Source organism: Schistocerca serialis, chromosome 3, assembly GCF_023864345.2.
Source record: "Schistocerca serialis cubense isolate TAMUIC-IGC-003099 chromosome 3, iqSchSeri2.2, whole genome shotgun sequence".
Lineage (NCBI taxonomy): Eukaryota > Metazoa > Arthropoda > Insecta > Orthoptera > Acrididae > Schistocerca > Schistocerca serialis.
In genome coordinates, this window is record NC_064640.1 from 1098956082 (window position 1) to 1098973142 (window position 17061).

Genomic DNA, 17061 nt, shown 5'->3' on the forward strand with positions numbered 1-17061 from the left:
CCGATGCTCCACTTACGGTTTACTGTTTCTCTTGGACCTTCTTATTGACGATGAAACACAGAAATAGCATCGAAATTAAATACAAAAGGCACAATGCCGACTTAAGTACAAGAAGACTGACTCTTCTTACTGACTATGTTTTGAACCATTCCTGTGACACTAGTTATAGATTCCGATGCTTCACTTCAGGTTTACTGTATGCCTCTGACCTTCTTATTGACGATGAAACACAGAATTTGCATCGGAAATAGATACAAAACGATCAATACCGACTTAAGTACATGTAGACTGAATCTTCCTAATGTCTATGTTTTGAACCATTCCAAAGACACTAGTTATAGATTCCGATGCTTCATTTCAGATTTACTGTATCCCTTGGACCTTCTTAATGACGATGAAACACAGATAGTGCATCGGAATTAAATACAAAAGGCACAATGCCAACTTAAGGACAACCAGACTGACTCTTCCTACTGTCTACGCTTTGAAACATTCCTGTGACACTAGTTATAGATTCCGATGCTTCACTTCAGGTTTACTGTATCCCTCTGACTTTCTTTTTGACGATGAAACACAGAAATTGCATCGGAATTAAATAGAAAAGGCACAATGCCGACATAAGTACAAGAAGACTGACTCTTCTTACTGACTATATCTTGATCCATCCCTGTGACACTAGTTATAGATTCCGATGCTTCACTTCAGGTTTACTGTATCCCTTGGACCTTCTTATTGACGATGAAACACAGAGATTGCATCGGAATTAATTACAAAACGTACAATGCCTACTGAAGTACAAGAAGACTGACTCTTCTTACTGACTATGCTTTGAACCATTCCTGTGACACTAGTTGTAGATTCCGATGCTTCACTTCAGGTTCACTGTATCCCTAGGACCTTCTTATTGACGATGAAACACAGAAATTGCATCGGAACTAAATACATTAGGCACAATGCCGACTTAAGTATAAGAAGACTGACTCTTCCCACTGTCTATGTTTAGAACCATACCTGTGACATTAGTTATGGATTCCGATGCTTCAATTCAGGGTTACTGTATCCTTTGGACCTTCGTATTCTCGACGAAACACAGAAATAGCATCGGAACTAAATAGAAAACGCACTTTGCCTACTTAAGTACAAGAAGACTGACTCTTCCTACTCTCTATGTTTGAACCATTCCTATGACACTAGTTATAGATTCCCATGCTTCACCTCAGGTTCACTGTATCCCTCTGACCTTCTTATTGACGATGAATCACAGAAATTGCATTGGAATTAAATAGAAAACGCACAATGCCGACGTAAGTACAAGAAGACTGACTCTTCTTAGTGTCTATGATTTGAACCATTCCTGTGACTATAGTTACAGATTACGATGCTTCACTTCAGGTGTACTGTATCCCTTGGACCTTCTTATTGACGATGAAACACAGATATTGCATCGAAATTAAATACAAAAGGCACAATGCCGACTTAAGTACAAGAAGACTGACTCTTCTTACTGACTGCTTAGAACCATTACTGTGACACTAGTTATTGATTCCGATGCTTCACTTCAGGTTTACTGTATCCCTCTGACCTTCTTATTGACGATGAAACACAGAAAATGCATCGGAATTAAATACAAAAGGCACAATGCCGACTTAAGGACATAAAGACTGACTCTTCATACTGACTATGTTTTGAACCATTCCGGTGACACTAGTTATAGATTCCAATGCTTCACTTCATGTTCACTGTATCCCTCTGACACTCTTATTGACGGTGAAACACAGAAATTGCATCGGAATTAAATAGAAAAGGCACAATGCCGACTTAAGTACAAGAAGCCGGACTCTTCTTACTGTCTATGTTTTGTACCATTCGAGTGACACTAGTTATAGATTCCGATGCTTCATTTCCGGTTTACTGTATCCCTTGGACCTTCTTAATGACGATGAAACACAGCCAGTGCATCGGAATTTAGTACAAAAGTCACAATGCCAAATTAAGTACAAGAAGACTGACTCTTCCTACTGACTATGTTTTGAACCATTCCTGTGACACTAGTTATAGATTCCGATGCTTCTTTTCAGGTTTACTGTATAGCTTCGACCTTCTTAATGACGATGAAACACAGACAGTGCATCGGAATTAAATACAAAAGTCACAATGCCAACTTAAGTACAAGAAGACTGACTCTTCCTACTGACTATGTTTTCAACCATTCCTGTGACATTAGCTATGGATTCCGAAGCTTCACTTCTGGGTTACTGTATCCCGTGGACGTTCTTATTGACGATGAAACACAGAAATTGCATCGGAAATAAATACAAAAGACACAATGCCGACTTAAGTGCACGAAGACTGACTCTTCTTACTGTCTATGTTTTGAACCATTCGAGTGACACTAGTTATAGATTCCGATGCTTCATTTCAGGTTTACTGTATCCCTTGGACCTTCTTAATGACGATGAAACACAGCCAGTGCATCGGAATTTAGTACAAAAGTCACAATGCCAACTTAAGTATAAGAAGACTGACACTTCTTACTGACTATACTTTGAACCATTCCTGTGACACTAGTTGTAGATTCCGATGCTTCACTTCAGGTTTACTGTATCCCTCTGACTTTCTTTTTGACGATGAAACACAGAAATTGCATCTTAATTAAATAGAAAACGCACAATGCCGACTTAGGCACAAGAAGATTGACTCTTCTTACTGACCATATCTTGATCCATTCCTGTGACACTAGTTATTGATTCCGATGCTTCACTTCAGGTTTACTGTATCCCTTGGACCTTCTTATTGACGATGAAACACAGAAATTGCATCGGAATTCAATACAAAAGGTACAATGCCTACTTAAGTACAAGAAGACTGACACTTCTTACGGACTATGCTTTGAACCATTCCTGTGACACTAGTTGTAGATTCCGATGCTTCACTTCAGGTTTACTGTATCCCTAGGACCTTCTAATTGACGATGAACCACAGAGAATGCATCGGAACTAAATACAAAAGGCACAATGCCGACTTAAGTATAAGAAGACTGACTCTTCCTACTGTCTATGTTTTGAACCATTCCTGTGACATTAGTTATGGATTCCGAAGCTTCACTTCAGGGTTACTGTATCCTTTGGACCTTCTTATTGGCGACGAAACAAAGAAATTACATCGGAATTAAATAGAAAAGGCACAATGCCGACTAAAGTACAAGAAGACTGACTCTTCTTACTGTCTATGTTTTGAACCATTCCTGTGACCCTAGTTATAGATTCCGATGCTTCACCTCAGGTTCACTGTATCCCTCTGACCATCTTATTGACGATGAAACACAGAAATTGCATCCGAATTAAATAGAAAAGGCACAATGCCGTCTTAAGTACGAGCAGACTGACTCTTCTTAGTGTCTATGTTTTGAACCATTCCTGTGACGCTGGTTACAGATTCCGATGCTCCACTTCAGGTTCACTGTATCTCTTGGACCTTCTTATTGACGATGAAACACAGAAATTGCATCGGAATTAATTACAAAAGGCACAATGCCGACATAAGTACAAGGAGACTGACTCATCTTACTGACTGTTTTGAACCATTCCAGTAACATACGTTATAGATTCCGATGCTTCACTACAGATTTACTGTATCCCTCTGACCTTCTTATTTACGATGAATCACATAAATTGCATCGGAATTAAATACAAAAGGCACAATGCCGACTTAAGGATAAGAAGACTGACTCTTCTTACTGACTATGATTTGAACCATTCCTGTGCCACTAGTTATAGATTCCGATTCTTCACTTCATGTTCACTGTATTCCTCTGACCCTCTCATTGACGATGAAACACAGAAATTGCATCGGAATTAAATAGAAAAGGCACAATGCCGACTTAAGTACAAGAGGACTGACTCTTCTTACTGACTATGCTTTGAATCATTCCTGTTACACTAGTTATAGATTCCGATGCTTCACTTCAAGTTTACTGTATCCCTCTGACCTTCGTATTGACGATGAAACACAGAAATTGCATCGGAAATAAATACAAAATGCACAATACCGACTTAAGTACATGTATACTGAATCTTCCTACTGTTTATGTTTGGAACCATTCCTGTGACACTAGTTATAAATTCCGATGCTTCATTTCAGGTTTACTGTATCCCTTGGACGTTCTTAATGACGATGAAACACAGATAGTGCATCGGAATTAAAGACAAAAGGCCCAATGCCGACTTAAGTACAAGAAGACTGACTCTTCCTACTGTCTATGATTTAAACCATTGCTGTGACACTAGTTATAGATTCCGATGCTTCACTTCAGGTTTACTGTATCCCTCTGACCCTCTTATGGACGATGAAACACAGTAATTGCATCGGAATTAAATGGAAAAGGCACAATGCCGACTTAAGTACAAGAAGACTGACTCTTCTTAATGTCTATGTTTTGAACCATTCCTGTGACACTAGTTATAGATTCCGATGCTCCACTTCAGGTTTACTGTATCACTTGGACATTCTTATTGAGGATGAAACACAGAAATTGCATCGAAATTAAATACAAAAGGCACAATGCCGACATAAGTACAAGAAGACTGACTCTTCTTACTGACTATGATTTGAACCATCGCTGTGACACTAGTTATAATTTCCGATGCTTCATTTCAGGTTTACTGTATCCCTTCGACTTTCTTAATGACGATGAAACACAGATAGTGCATCGGAATTAAATACAAAGGCACAATCCCAACTTAAGTACAAGAAGACTGACTCTTCCTTCTGTCTATGTTTTGAACCATTCCTGTGACACTAGTTATAGATTCCGATGCTTCACTTCAGGTTAACTTTACCCCTTGGACCTTCTGATTGACGATGAAATACAGAAATTGCATCGGAATTAAATACAAAAGGTACAATGCCTACTTAAGTACAAGAAGACTGAGTCTTCTTACTGACTATATCTTGATCCATTCCTGTTACAGTAGTTATTGATTCCTATGCTTCACTTCAGGTTTACTTTACCCCTTGGACCTTCTGATTGACGATGAAACACAGAAATTGCATCGGAATTAAATACAAAAGGTACAATGCCTACCTAAGTACAAGAAGACTGAGTCTTCTTACTGACTATGCTTTGAACCATTCCTGTGACACTAGTTCAGATTCCGATGCTTCACTTCAGGTTTACTGTATCCTTAGGACGGTCTTATTGGCGACGAAACACAGAAATTGCATCGGAATTAAATAGAAAAGGCACAATGCCTACTTAAGTACAAGAAGACAGACTCTTCTTACTGTCTATGTTTTGAACCATTGCTATGATACTAGTTATAGATTCCGATGCTTCACCTCAGGTTCACTGTATCCCTCTAACCCTCTTATTGACGATGAAGCACAGAAATTGCATCGGAATTAAATAGAAAAGGCACAATGCCGACTTCAGTACAAGCAGACTGTATCTTCTTAGTGTCTATGTTATGAACCATTCCTGTGACGCTAGTTACAGATTCCGATGCTTCACTTCAGGTTTACAGTATCCCTTGGACCTTCTTATTGACGATGAAACACAGAAATTGCATCGGAATTAAATACAATAGGCACAATGCCGACTTAAGTACAAGAAGACTGACTCATCTTACTGACTGCATTGAACCGTTCCTGTGACACTAGTTATAGATTCCGATGCTTCACTTCAGGTTTACTGTATCCCTTGGACCTTCTTATTGACGACGAAACACAGAAATTGCATCGGAATTAAATACAAAAGGCACAATGCCGACTTAAGGACAAGTAGACTGACTCTTCTTACTGACTATGTTTTGAACCATTCCTGTGACACTAGTTATAGATTCCGATGTTTCGCTTCAGGTTTACTGTATCCCTTGGACCTTCTTATTGACGATGAAACACAGAAATTGCATTGGAACTAAATACAAAAGGCACAATGCCGACTTAAGTATAAGAAGACTGAATCTTCCTACTGTCTATGTTTTGACCCATTCCTGTGACATTAGTTATGGATTCCGATGCTTCACTTCAGGGTTACTGTATCCCTCTGACCTTCTTATTGACGATGAAACACCGAAATTGAATCGTAAATAAATACAACAGGCACAATACCGACTTAAGTACATGTAGACTGAATCTTCCTACTGTCTATGTTTTGAACCATTCCTGTAACACTAGTTATAGATTCCGATGCTTCATTTCGGCTTTACTGTATCCCTTGGACCTTCTTAATGACGATGAAACACAGATAGTGCATCGGATTTAAATACAAAAGGCACAATGCCAACTTAAGTACAAGAAGAATGACTCTTCTTACTGACTATGTTTTGAACCATGCCTGTGACACTAGTTATAGATTGCAATGCTTCACTTCTGGTTTAATGTATCTCTTGGACCGTCGTATTGATGATGAAACACAGAAATTTCATCGGAATTAAATACAAAAGGCACACTGCCGACTTACGTACAAGAAGACTGACTATTCTTACTGACTATGTTTTGAACCATTCCTGTGACACTAGTTATGGATTCCGATGCTTCACTTCAGGTTTACTGTATCCCATGGACCTTCTCATTGACGATGAAACACAGAAATTGCATCGGAATTAGATACAAAAGGCACAATGCCGACTTATGTACAACAAGACTGACTCTTCTTACTGACTGCATCTTGATCTATACCTGTGACACTAGTTACAGATTCCGATGCTTCACTTCAGGTTTACTGTATCCCTTGGACCTTCTTATTGACGATGAAACACAGATATTGCATCGGAATTAAATACAAAAGAAACAATGCCGACTTAAGTACAAGAAGACTGACTCTTCCTACTGTCTATGTTTTGAACCATTCCTGTGACACTTGTTATAGATTCCGATGCTTCACCTCAGGTTCACTGTATCCCTCTGACCTTCTTATTGACGATGAAACACAGAAATTGCATCGGAATTAAATACAAAAGGCACAATGCCGTCTTAAGTACAAGCAGACTGACTCTTCTTAACGTGTATGTTTTGAACCATTCCTGTGACACTAGTTAAAGATTCCGATGCTTCACTTCAGGTTTACTGTATCCCTTGGACCTTCTTAATGACGATGAAACACAGAAATTGCATCGAAAATAAATACAAAAGGCACAATGCCGACTTAAGTACAACAAGACTGATTCTTCTCACTGGATATGTTTTGAACCATTCCTGTAACACTAGTTATAGATTCCGATACTTCACTTCAGGCTTACTGTATCCCTCTGACCTTCTTATTGACGATGAAACACAGAAATTGCATCGGAATTAAATACAAAAGGCACAATGCCGACTTAAGTACAAGAAGACTGACTCTTCTTACTGACTATGTTTTGAACCATTCCTGTGACACTAGTTATAGATTCCGATGCTTCATTTCAGGATTACTGCATCCCTCGGACCTTCTTAATGACGATGAAACACAGATAGTGCATCGGAATTAAATACAAAAGGTACAGTGCCAACTTAAGTAGAAGAAGACTGACTCTTCCTACTGTCTATGTTTTGAACCATTCCTGTGACACTAGTTATAGTTTCCGATGCTTCACCTCAGGTTCACTCTATCCCTTGGACCTTCTTATTGACGATGAAACACAGAAATTGCAACGGAGTTAAATACAAAAGGCACAATGCCGACTTAAGTACAAGAAGACTGACTCTTCTTACTGACTGTTTTGAACCATTCCTGTGACACTAGCTATAGATTACGATGCTTCACTTCAGGTTTACTGTATCCCTCTGACCTTCTTATTAACGATGAAACACTGATATTGCATCGGAATTAAATACAAAAGGCACAATGCCGACTTAAGTACAAGAAGACTGACTCTTCTTACTGACTATGTTTTGAACCATTCCTGTGTCACTAGTTATAGATTCCGATGCTTCACTTCTGGTTTACTGTATCCCTTGGACCTTCGTATTGACGATGAAACACAGAAATTGCATGGGAATTAAATACAAAAGGCGCAATGCCCAATGAAGTACAAGAAGACTGACTCTTCTTACTGACTGTGTTTTGAACCATTCCTGTGATACTAGTTATGGATTCCGATGCTTCACTTCTGGTTTACTGTATCCCTTGGACCTTTTTATTGACGATGAAACACTGAAATTGCATCGGTATTAAATACAAAAGGCACAATGCCGACTAAAGGACAAGAAGACTGGATCTTCTTACTGCCTATGATTTGAACCATTCCTGTGACACTAGTTATAGATTCCGATGCTTCACTTCATGTTTACTGTATCCCTCTGACCTTCTCATTGACGATGAAACACAGAAATTGCATCTGAATTAAATACAAAAGGCACAATGCCGACTTAAGTGCAAGAAGACTGACTCTTCTTACTGTCTGTGTTTTGAACCATTCCTGTGACCCTAGATATAGATTCCGATGCTTCACACAAGGTTTACTGTATCCCTTGGACCTTCTTATTGACGATGAAACACCGAAATTGCATCGGAATTAAATAGAAAAGGCACAATGCCGACTTAGGTACAAGACGACTGTCTCTTCTTACTGTCTATGTTTTGAACCATTTTATGTGACACTAGTTATGGATTCCGATGCTTCACTTCAGGTTTACTGTATCCCTTGGACCGTCTTATTGACGATGAAACACAGAAATTGCATCGGAATGAAATACAAAAGGCACAATGCCGACTTAAGTACAAGAACACTGACTCTTCTTACTGACTATATATTGATTAATTCCTGTGACACTATTTAAAGATTCGGATGCTTCACTTCAGGTTTACTTTATACCTTGGACCATCTTATTGACGACGAAACACAGAAATTGCATCGGAATTAAATACAAAAGGCACAATGCCGACTTACGTACAAGAACACTGACTCTTCTTACTGACTATGATTTGAACAATTCCTGTGACACTAGTTGTAGATCCCGTTGCTTCACTGCAGGTTTACTGTATCCCTTGGACCTTCTTATTGACGATGAAACACAGAAATTGCATCGGAATTAAATACAAAAGGCACAATGCCGACTTAAGAACAAGTAGACTGACTCTTCTTACTGACTATGTTCTGAACCATTCCGGTGACACTAGTTATAGATTCCGTTGCATCACTTCGTGTTCACTGTATCCCTCTGACCCTCTTATTGACGGTGAAACACAGAAATTGAATCGGAATTAAATAGAAAAGGCACAATGCCGAGTTAAGTACAAAAAGACTGACTCTTCTTACTGTCTGTGTTTGAACCATTCCAGTGACACTAGTTATAGTTTCCGATGCTCCACTTCAGGTTTACTGTATCTCTTGGACCTTCTTATTGACGATGAAACACAGAAATTTCACCGAAATTAAATACAAAAGGCACAATGCCGACTTAAGTACAAGAAGACTGACTCTTCTTACTGACTATGTTTTGAACCATTCGTGTGACATTAGTTATAGATTCCGATGCTTCACTTCAGGTTAACTGTATCCCTCTGACCTTCTTATTGACGATGAAACATAGAAATTGCATCGGAAATAAATACAACAGGCACAATACCGACTTAAGTACATGTAGACTGAATCTTCCTACTGTCAATGTTTTGAACCATTCCTGTAACACTAGTTATAGATTCCGACGCTTCATTTCAGGTTTACTGTATCCCTTGGACCTTCTTAATGACGATGAAACACATATAGTGCATCGGATTTAAATACAAAAAGCACAATGCCAACTTAAGTACAAGAAGAATGACTCTTCTTACTGACTATGTTTTGAACCATTCCTGTGACACTAGTTGTAGATTGCGATGCTTCACTTCTGGTTTAATGTATCTCTTGGACCGTCGTATTGATGATGAAACACAGAAATTTCATCGGAATTAAATACAAAAGGCACAATGCCGACTTACGTACAAGAAGACTGACTCTTCTTACTGACTGTGTTTTGAACCATTCCTGTGACACTAGTTATGGATTCCGATGCTTCACTTCAGGTTTACTGTGTCCCATGGACCTTCTCATTGACGATGAAACACTGAAATTGCATCGGAATTAGTTACAAAAGGCACAATGCCGACTTAAGTACAACAAGACTGACTCTTCTTACTGACTACATCTTGATCTATACCTGTGACACCAGTTACAGTTTCCGATGCTTCACTTCAGGTTTACTGTATCCCTTGGACCTTCTTATTGACGATGAAACACAGATATTGCATCAGAATTAAATACAAAAGAATGAATGCCGACTTAAGTACAAGAAGGCTGACTCTTCTTACTGTCTATGTTTTGAACCATTCCTGTGACACTAGTTATAGCGTCCGATGCTTCACTCCAGGTTTACTGTATCCCTTGGACCTTCTTATTGACGATGAAACACAGAAATTGCATCGGAATTAAATAGAAAAGGCACAATGCCGACTTAAGTACAAGAAGACTGACTCTTCCTACTGTCTATGTTTTGAACCATTCCTGTGACACTAGTTATAGATTCCGATGCTTCACCTCAGGTTCACTGTATCCCTCTGACCTTCTTATTGACGATGAAACACAGAAATTGCATCGGAATTAAATACAAAAGGCACAATGCCGTCTTAAGTACAAGCAGACTGACTCTTCTTAATGTGTATGTTTTGAACCATTCCTGTGACACTAGTTAAAGATTCCGATGCTTCACTTCAGGTTTACTGTATCCCTTGGACCTTCTTATTGACGATGAAACACAGAAATTGCATCGAAAATAAATACAAAAGGCACAATGCCGACTTAAGTACAACAAGACTGACTCTTCTCACTGGATATGTTTTGAACCATTCCTGTAACACTAGTTATAGATTCCGATGCTTCACTTCAGGCTTACTGTATCCCTCTGACCTTCTTATTGACAATGAAACACAGAAATAGCATCGGAATTAAATACAAAAGGCACAATGCCGACTTAAGAAGACTTACCCTTCTTACTGACTATGATTTGAACCATTCCTGTGACACTAGTTTTGGATTCCGATGCTTCACTTCAGGTTTACTGTATTCCTTGGACCTTCTTATTGGCGATGAAACACAGAAATTGCATCGGAATTAAATACAAAAGGCACAATGTCGACTTAAGTACAAGAAGAATGACTCTTCTTACTGACTATATCTTGATCCATTCCTGTGACACTAGTTATAGATTCCGATGCTTCACTTCGGGATTACTGTATCCCTTGGACCTTCTTATTGACGATGAAACACAGGAATTGCATCGGAATTAAATACAAAAGGCACAATGCCGACTTAAGTACAAGAAGACTGACTCTTCTTACTGACTATGATTTGAACCATTCCTGTGACACTAGTTGTAGATTCCGATGCTTCACTTCAGGTTTATTGTATCCCTCTGACCTTCTTATTAACGATGAAACAGAGATATTGCATCGGAATTAAATACAAAAGGCACAATGCCAACTTAAGTACAAGCAGACTGACTCTTCTTACTGACTATGTTTGATCCATTCCTGTGACACTAGTTATAGATTCCGATGCTTCACCTCAGGTTCACTGTATCCCCCTGACCTTCTCATTGCCGATGAAACACAGAAATTGCATCGGAATTGAATAGAAAAGGCACAAAGCCATCTTAAGTACAAGCAGACTGACTCTTCTTAGTGTCTATGTTTTGAACCAATCCTGTGACACTAGTTAAAGATTCCGATGCTTCACTTCAGGTTTGCTGTATCCCTTGGACCTTCTTATTGACGATGAAACACAGAAATTGCATCGAAAATAAATACAAAAGGCACAATGCCGAATTAAGTACAACAAGACTGACTCTTCTTACTGGATATGTTTTGAACCATTCCTGTGACACTAGTTATAGATTCCGATGCTACACTTCAGGTTTAGTGTATCCCTCTGACCTTCTTATTGACGATGAAACACAGAAATTGCATCGGAAATAAATACAAAAGGCACAATACCGACTTAAGTACATGTAGACTGAATCTTCCTACTGTCTATGTTTTGAACCAATCCTGTGACACTAGTTATAGATTCCGATGCTTCATTTCAGGATTACTGCATCCCTCGGACCTTCTTAATGACGATGAAACACAGATAGTGCATCGGAATTAAATACAAAAGGTACAATGCCAACTTAAGTAGAACAAGACTGACTCTTCCTACTGTCTATGTTTTGAACCATTCCTGTGACACTAGTTATAGTTTCCGATGCTTCACCTCAGGTTCACTCTATCCCTTGGACCTTCTTACTGACGATGAAACACAGAAATTGCAACGGAGTTAAATACAAAAGGCACAATGCCGACTTAAGTACAAGAAGACTGACTCTTCTTACTGACTATTTTGAACCATTCCTGTGACACTAGTTATAGATTACGATGCTTCACTTCAGGTTTACTGTATCCCTCTGACCTTCTTATTAACGATGAAACACAGATATTGCATCGGAATTAAATACAAAAGGCACAATGCCGACTTAAGTACAAGAAGACTGACTCTTCTCACTGACTATGTTTTGAACCATTCCTGTGTCACTAGTTATAGATTCCGATGCTTCACTTCTGGTTTACTGTATCCCTTGGACCTTCGTATTGACGATGAAACACAGAAATTGCATGGGAATTAAATACAAAAGGCACAATGCCCAATGAAGTACAAGAAGACTGACTCTTCTTACTGACTATGTTTTGAACCATTCCTGTGATACTAGTTATGGATTCCGATGCTTCACTTCAGGTTTACTGTATCCCTTGGACCTTCGTATTGACGAAGAAACACTGAAATTGCATCGGTATTAAATACAAAAGGTACAGTGCCGACCTAAGTACGAGAAGACTGACTCCTCTTACCGACTATACCTTGATTCATTCCTGTGACACTAGTTATAGATTCCGATGCTTCACTTCAGGTTTACTGTATCCCTTGGACCTTATTATTGACGCTGAGACACAGAAATTGCATCGGAATTAAATACAAAAGGCACAATGCCGACTAAAGGACAAGAAGACTGGATCTTCTTACTGCCTATGGTTTGAACCATTCCTGTGACACTAGTTATAGATTCCGATGCTTCACTTCATGTTTACTGTATCCCTCTGACCTTCTCATTGACGATGAAACACAGAAATTGCATCTGAATTAAGTACAAAAGGCACAATGCCGACTTAAGTGCAAGAAGACTGACTCTTCTTACTGTCTGTGTTTTGAACCATTCCTGTGACACTAGTTATAGATTCCGATGCTTCACACAAGGTTTACTGTATCCCTTGGACCTTCTTATTGACGATGAAACACCGAAATTGCATCGGAATTAAATAGAAAAGGCACAATCCCGACTTAGGTACAAGACGACTGTCTCTTCTTACTGTCTATGTTTTGAACCATTTTCTGTGACACTAGTTATGGATTCCGATGCTTCACTTCAGGTTTACTGTATCCCTTGGACCTTCTTATTGACGATGAAACACAGATATTGCATCGGAATGAAATACAAAAGGCACAATGCTGACTTATGTACAAGAACACTGACTCTTCTTGCTGACTATATATTAATCCATTCCTGTGACACTAGTTATAGATTCGGATGCTTCACTTCAGGTTTACTGTTTACCTTGGACCTTCTTATTGACGACGAAACACAGAAATTGCGTCGGAATTAAATACAAAAGGCACAATGCCGACTTACGTACAAGAAGACTGACTCTTCTTACTGACTATGATTTGAACAATTCCTGTGACACTAGTTGTAGATCCCGATGCTTCACTTCAGGTTTACTGTATCCCTCTGACGTTGTTATTAACGATGAAACACAGATATTGCATCGGAATTAAATACAAAAGGCACAATGCTGACTTAAGTACAAGAAGACAGGCTCTTCTTACTGGCTATGTTTTGAACCATTCCTGTGACACTAGTTATAGATTACGATGCTTCACTTCCGGTTTACTGTATCCCTTGGACCTTCGTATTGACGATGAAACACAGAAATTGCATCGGAATTAAATAGAAAAGGCACAATGCCGTCTTAAGTACAAGCAGACTGACTCATCTTAGTGTCTATGTTTTGAACCATTCCTGTGAAGCTAGTTAAAGATTCCGATGCTTCACTTCAGGTTTACTGTATCCGTTGGAGCTTCTTATTGACGATGAAACACAGAAATTGCATCGGAATTGAATACAAAAGGCACAATGCCTACTTAAGTTCAAGATGACTGGCTCTTCTTACTGAGTATGTTTTGAACCATTCCTGTGACACTAGTTGTAGATTCCGAGGCTTCACTTCAGGTTTACTGTATCCCTAGGACCTTCTCATTGACGATGAAACACAGAAATTGCATCGGAACTAAATACAAAAGGCACAATGCCGACTTAAGTATAAGAAGACTGACTCTTTACTGCTGTCTATGTTTGAACCATTCCTGTGACATTAGTTATAGATTCCGATGCTTCACTTCAGGGTTACTGTATCCTTTGGACTTTCTTATTGGCGACGAAACACAGAAATTGCATCCTAATTAAATAGAAAATGCACAATGCCAACTTAAGTACAAGAAGAATGACTGTTCTTACTGTCTATGTTTCGAACCATTGCTGTGACACTAGTTATAGATTCCGATGCTTCACCTCAGGTCCACTGTATCCCTCTGACCTTCTTATTGACGATGAAACACAGAAATTGCATCGGAATTAAATAGAAAAGGCACAATGCCGTCTTAAGTACAAGCAGACTGACTCTTCTTAGTGTCTATGTTTTGAACCATTCCTGTGACGCTAGTTATAGATTCCGATGCTTCACTTCAGGTTTACTGTGTCCCTTGGACCTTCTTATTGACGATGAAACACAGATTTTGCATCGGAATTAAATACAAAAGGCAAAATGGCGACTTAAGTACAAGAAGACTGACTCTTCTTACTGACAGTTTTGAACCATTCCTGTGACACTTGATATAGATTCCGATGCTTCACTTCAGGTTTACTGTATCCCTCTGACGTTCTTATTAACGATGAAACGCAGATATTGCATCGGAATTAAATACAAAAGGCACAATGCCGACTTAAGTACAAGAAGACTGACTCTTCTACTGACTATGTTTTGAACCATTCCTGTGACACTAGTTATGGATTCCGATGCTTCACTTCAGGTTTACTGTGTCCCATGGACCTTCTCATTGACGATGAAACACTGAAATTGCATCGGAATTAGTTACAAAAGGCACAATGCCGACTTAAGTACAACAAGACTGACTCTTCTTACTGACTACATCTTGATCTATACCTGTGACACCAGTTACAGTTTCCGATGCTTCACTTCAGGTTTACTGTATCCCTTGGACCTTCTTATTGACGATGAAACACAGATATTGCATCAGAATTAAATACAAAAGAATGAATGCCGACTTAAGTACAAGAAGGCTGACTCTTCTTACTGTCTATGTTTTGAACCATTCCTGTGACACTAGTTATAGCGTCCGATGCTTCACTCCAGGTTTACTGTATCCCTTGGACCTTCTTATTGACGATGAAACACAGAAATTGCATCGGAATTAAATAGAAAAGGCACAATGCCGACTTAAGTACAAGAAGACTGACTCTTCCTACTGTCTATGTTTTGAACCATTCCTGTGACACTAGTTATAGATTCCGATGCTTCACCTCAGGTTCACTGTATCCCTCTGACCTTCTTATTGACGATGAAACACAGAAATTGCATCGGAATTAAATACAAAAGGCACAATGCCGTCTTAAGTACAAGCAGACTGACTCTTCTTAATGTGTATGTTTTGAACCATTCCTGTGACACTAGTTAAAGATTCCGATGCTTCACTTCAGGTTTACTGTATCCCTTGGACCTTCTTATTGACGATGAAACACAGAAATTGCATCGAAAATAAATACAAAAGGCACAATGCCGACTTAAGTACAACAAGACTGACTCTTCTCACTGGATATGTTTTGAACCATTCCTGTAACACTAGTTATAGATTCCGATGCTTCACTTCAGGCTTACTGTATCCCTCTGACCTTCTTATTGACAATGAAACACAGAAATAGCATCGGAATTAAATACAAAAGGCACAATGCCGACTTAAGAAGACTTACCCTTCTTACTGACTATGATTTGAACCATTCCTGTGACACTAGTTTTGGATTCCGATGCTTCACTTCAGGTTTACTGTATTCCTTGGACCTTCTTATTGGCGATGAAACACAGAAATTGCATCGGAATTAAATACAAAAGGCACAATGTCGACTTAAGTACAAGAAGGATGACTCTTCTTACTGACTATATCTTGATCCATTCCTGTGACACTAGTTATAGATTCCGATGCTTCACTTCGGGATTACTGTATCCCTTGGACCTTCTTATTGACGATGAAACACAGGAATTGCATCGGAATTAAATACAAAAGGCACAATGCCGACTTAAGTACAAGAAGACTGACTCTTCTTACTGACTATGATTTGAACCATTCCTGTGACACTAGTTGTAGATTCCGATGCTTCACTTCAGGTTTATTGTATCCCTCTGACCTTCTTATTAACGACGAAACAGAGATATTGCATCGGAATTAAATACAAAAGGCACAATGCCAACTTAAGTACAAGCAGACTGACTCTTCTTACTGACTATGTTTGATCCATTCCTGTGACACTAGTTATAGATTCCGATGCTTCACCTCAGGTTCACTGTATCCCCCTGACCTTCTCATTGCCGATGAAACACAGAAATTGCATCGGAATTGAATAGAAAAGGCACAAAGCCATCTTAAGTACAAGCAGACTGACTCTTCTTAGTGTCTATGTTTTGAACCAATCCTGTGACACTAGTTAAAGATTCCGATGCTTCACTTCAGGTTTGCTGTATCCCTTGGACCTTCTTATTGACGATGAAACACAGAAATTGCATCGAAAATAAATACAAAAGGCACAATGCCGAATTAAGTACAACAAGACTGACTCTTCTTACTGGATATGTTTTGAACCATTCCTGTGACACTAGTTATAGATTCCGATGCTACACTTCAGGTTTAGTGTATCCCTCTGACCTTCTTATTAACGATGAAACAGAGA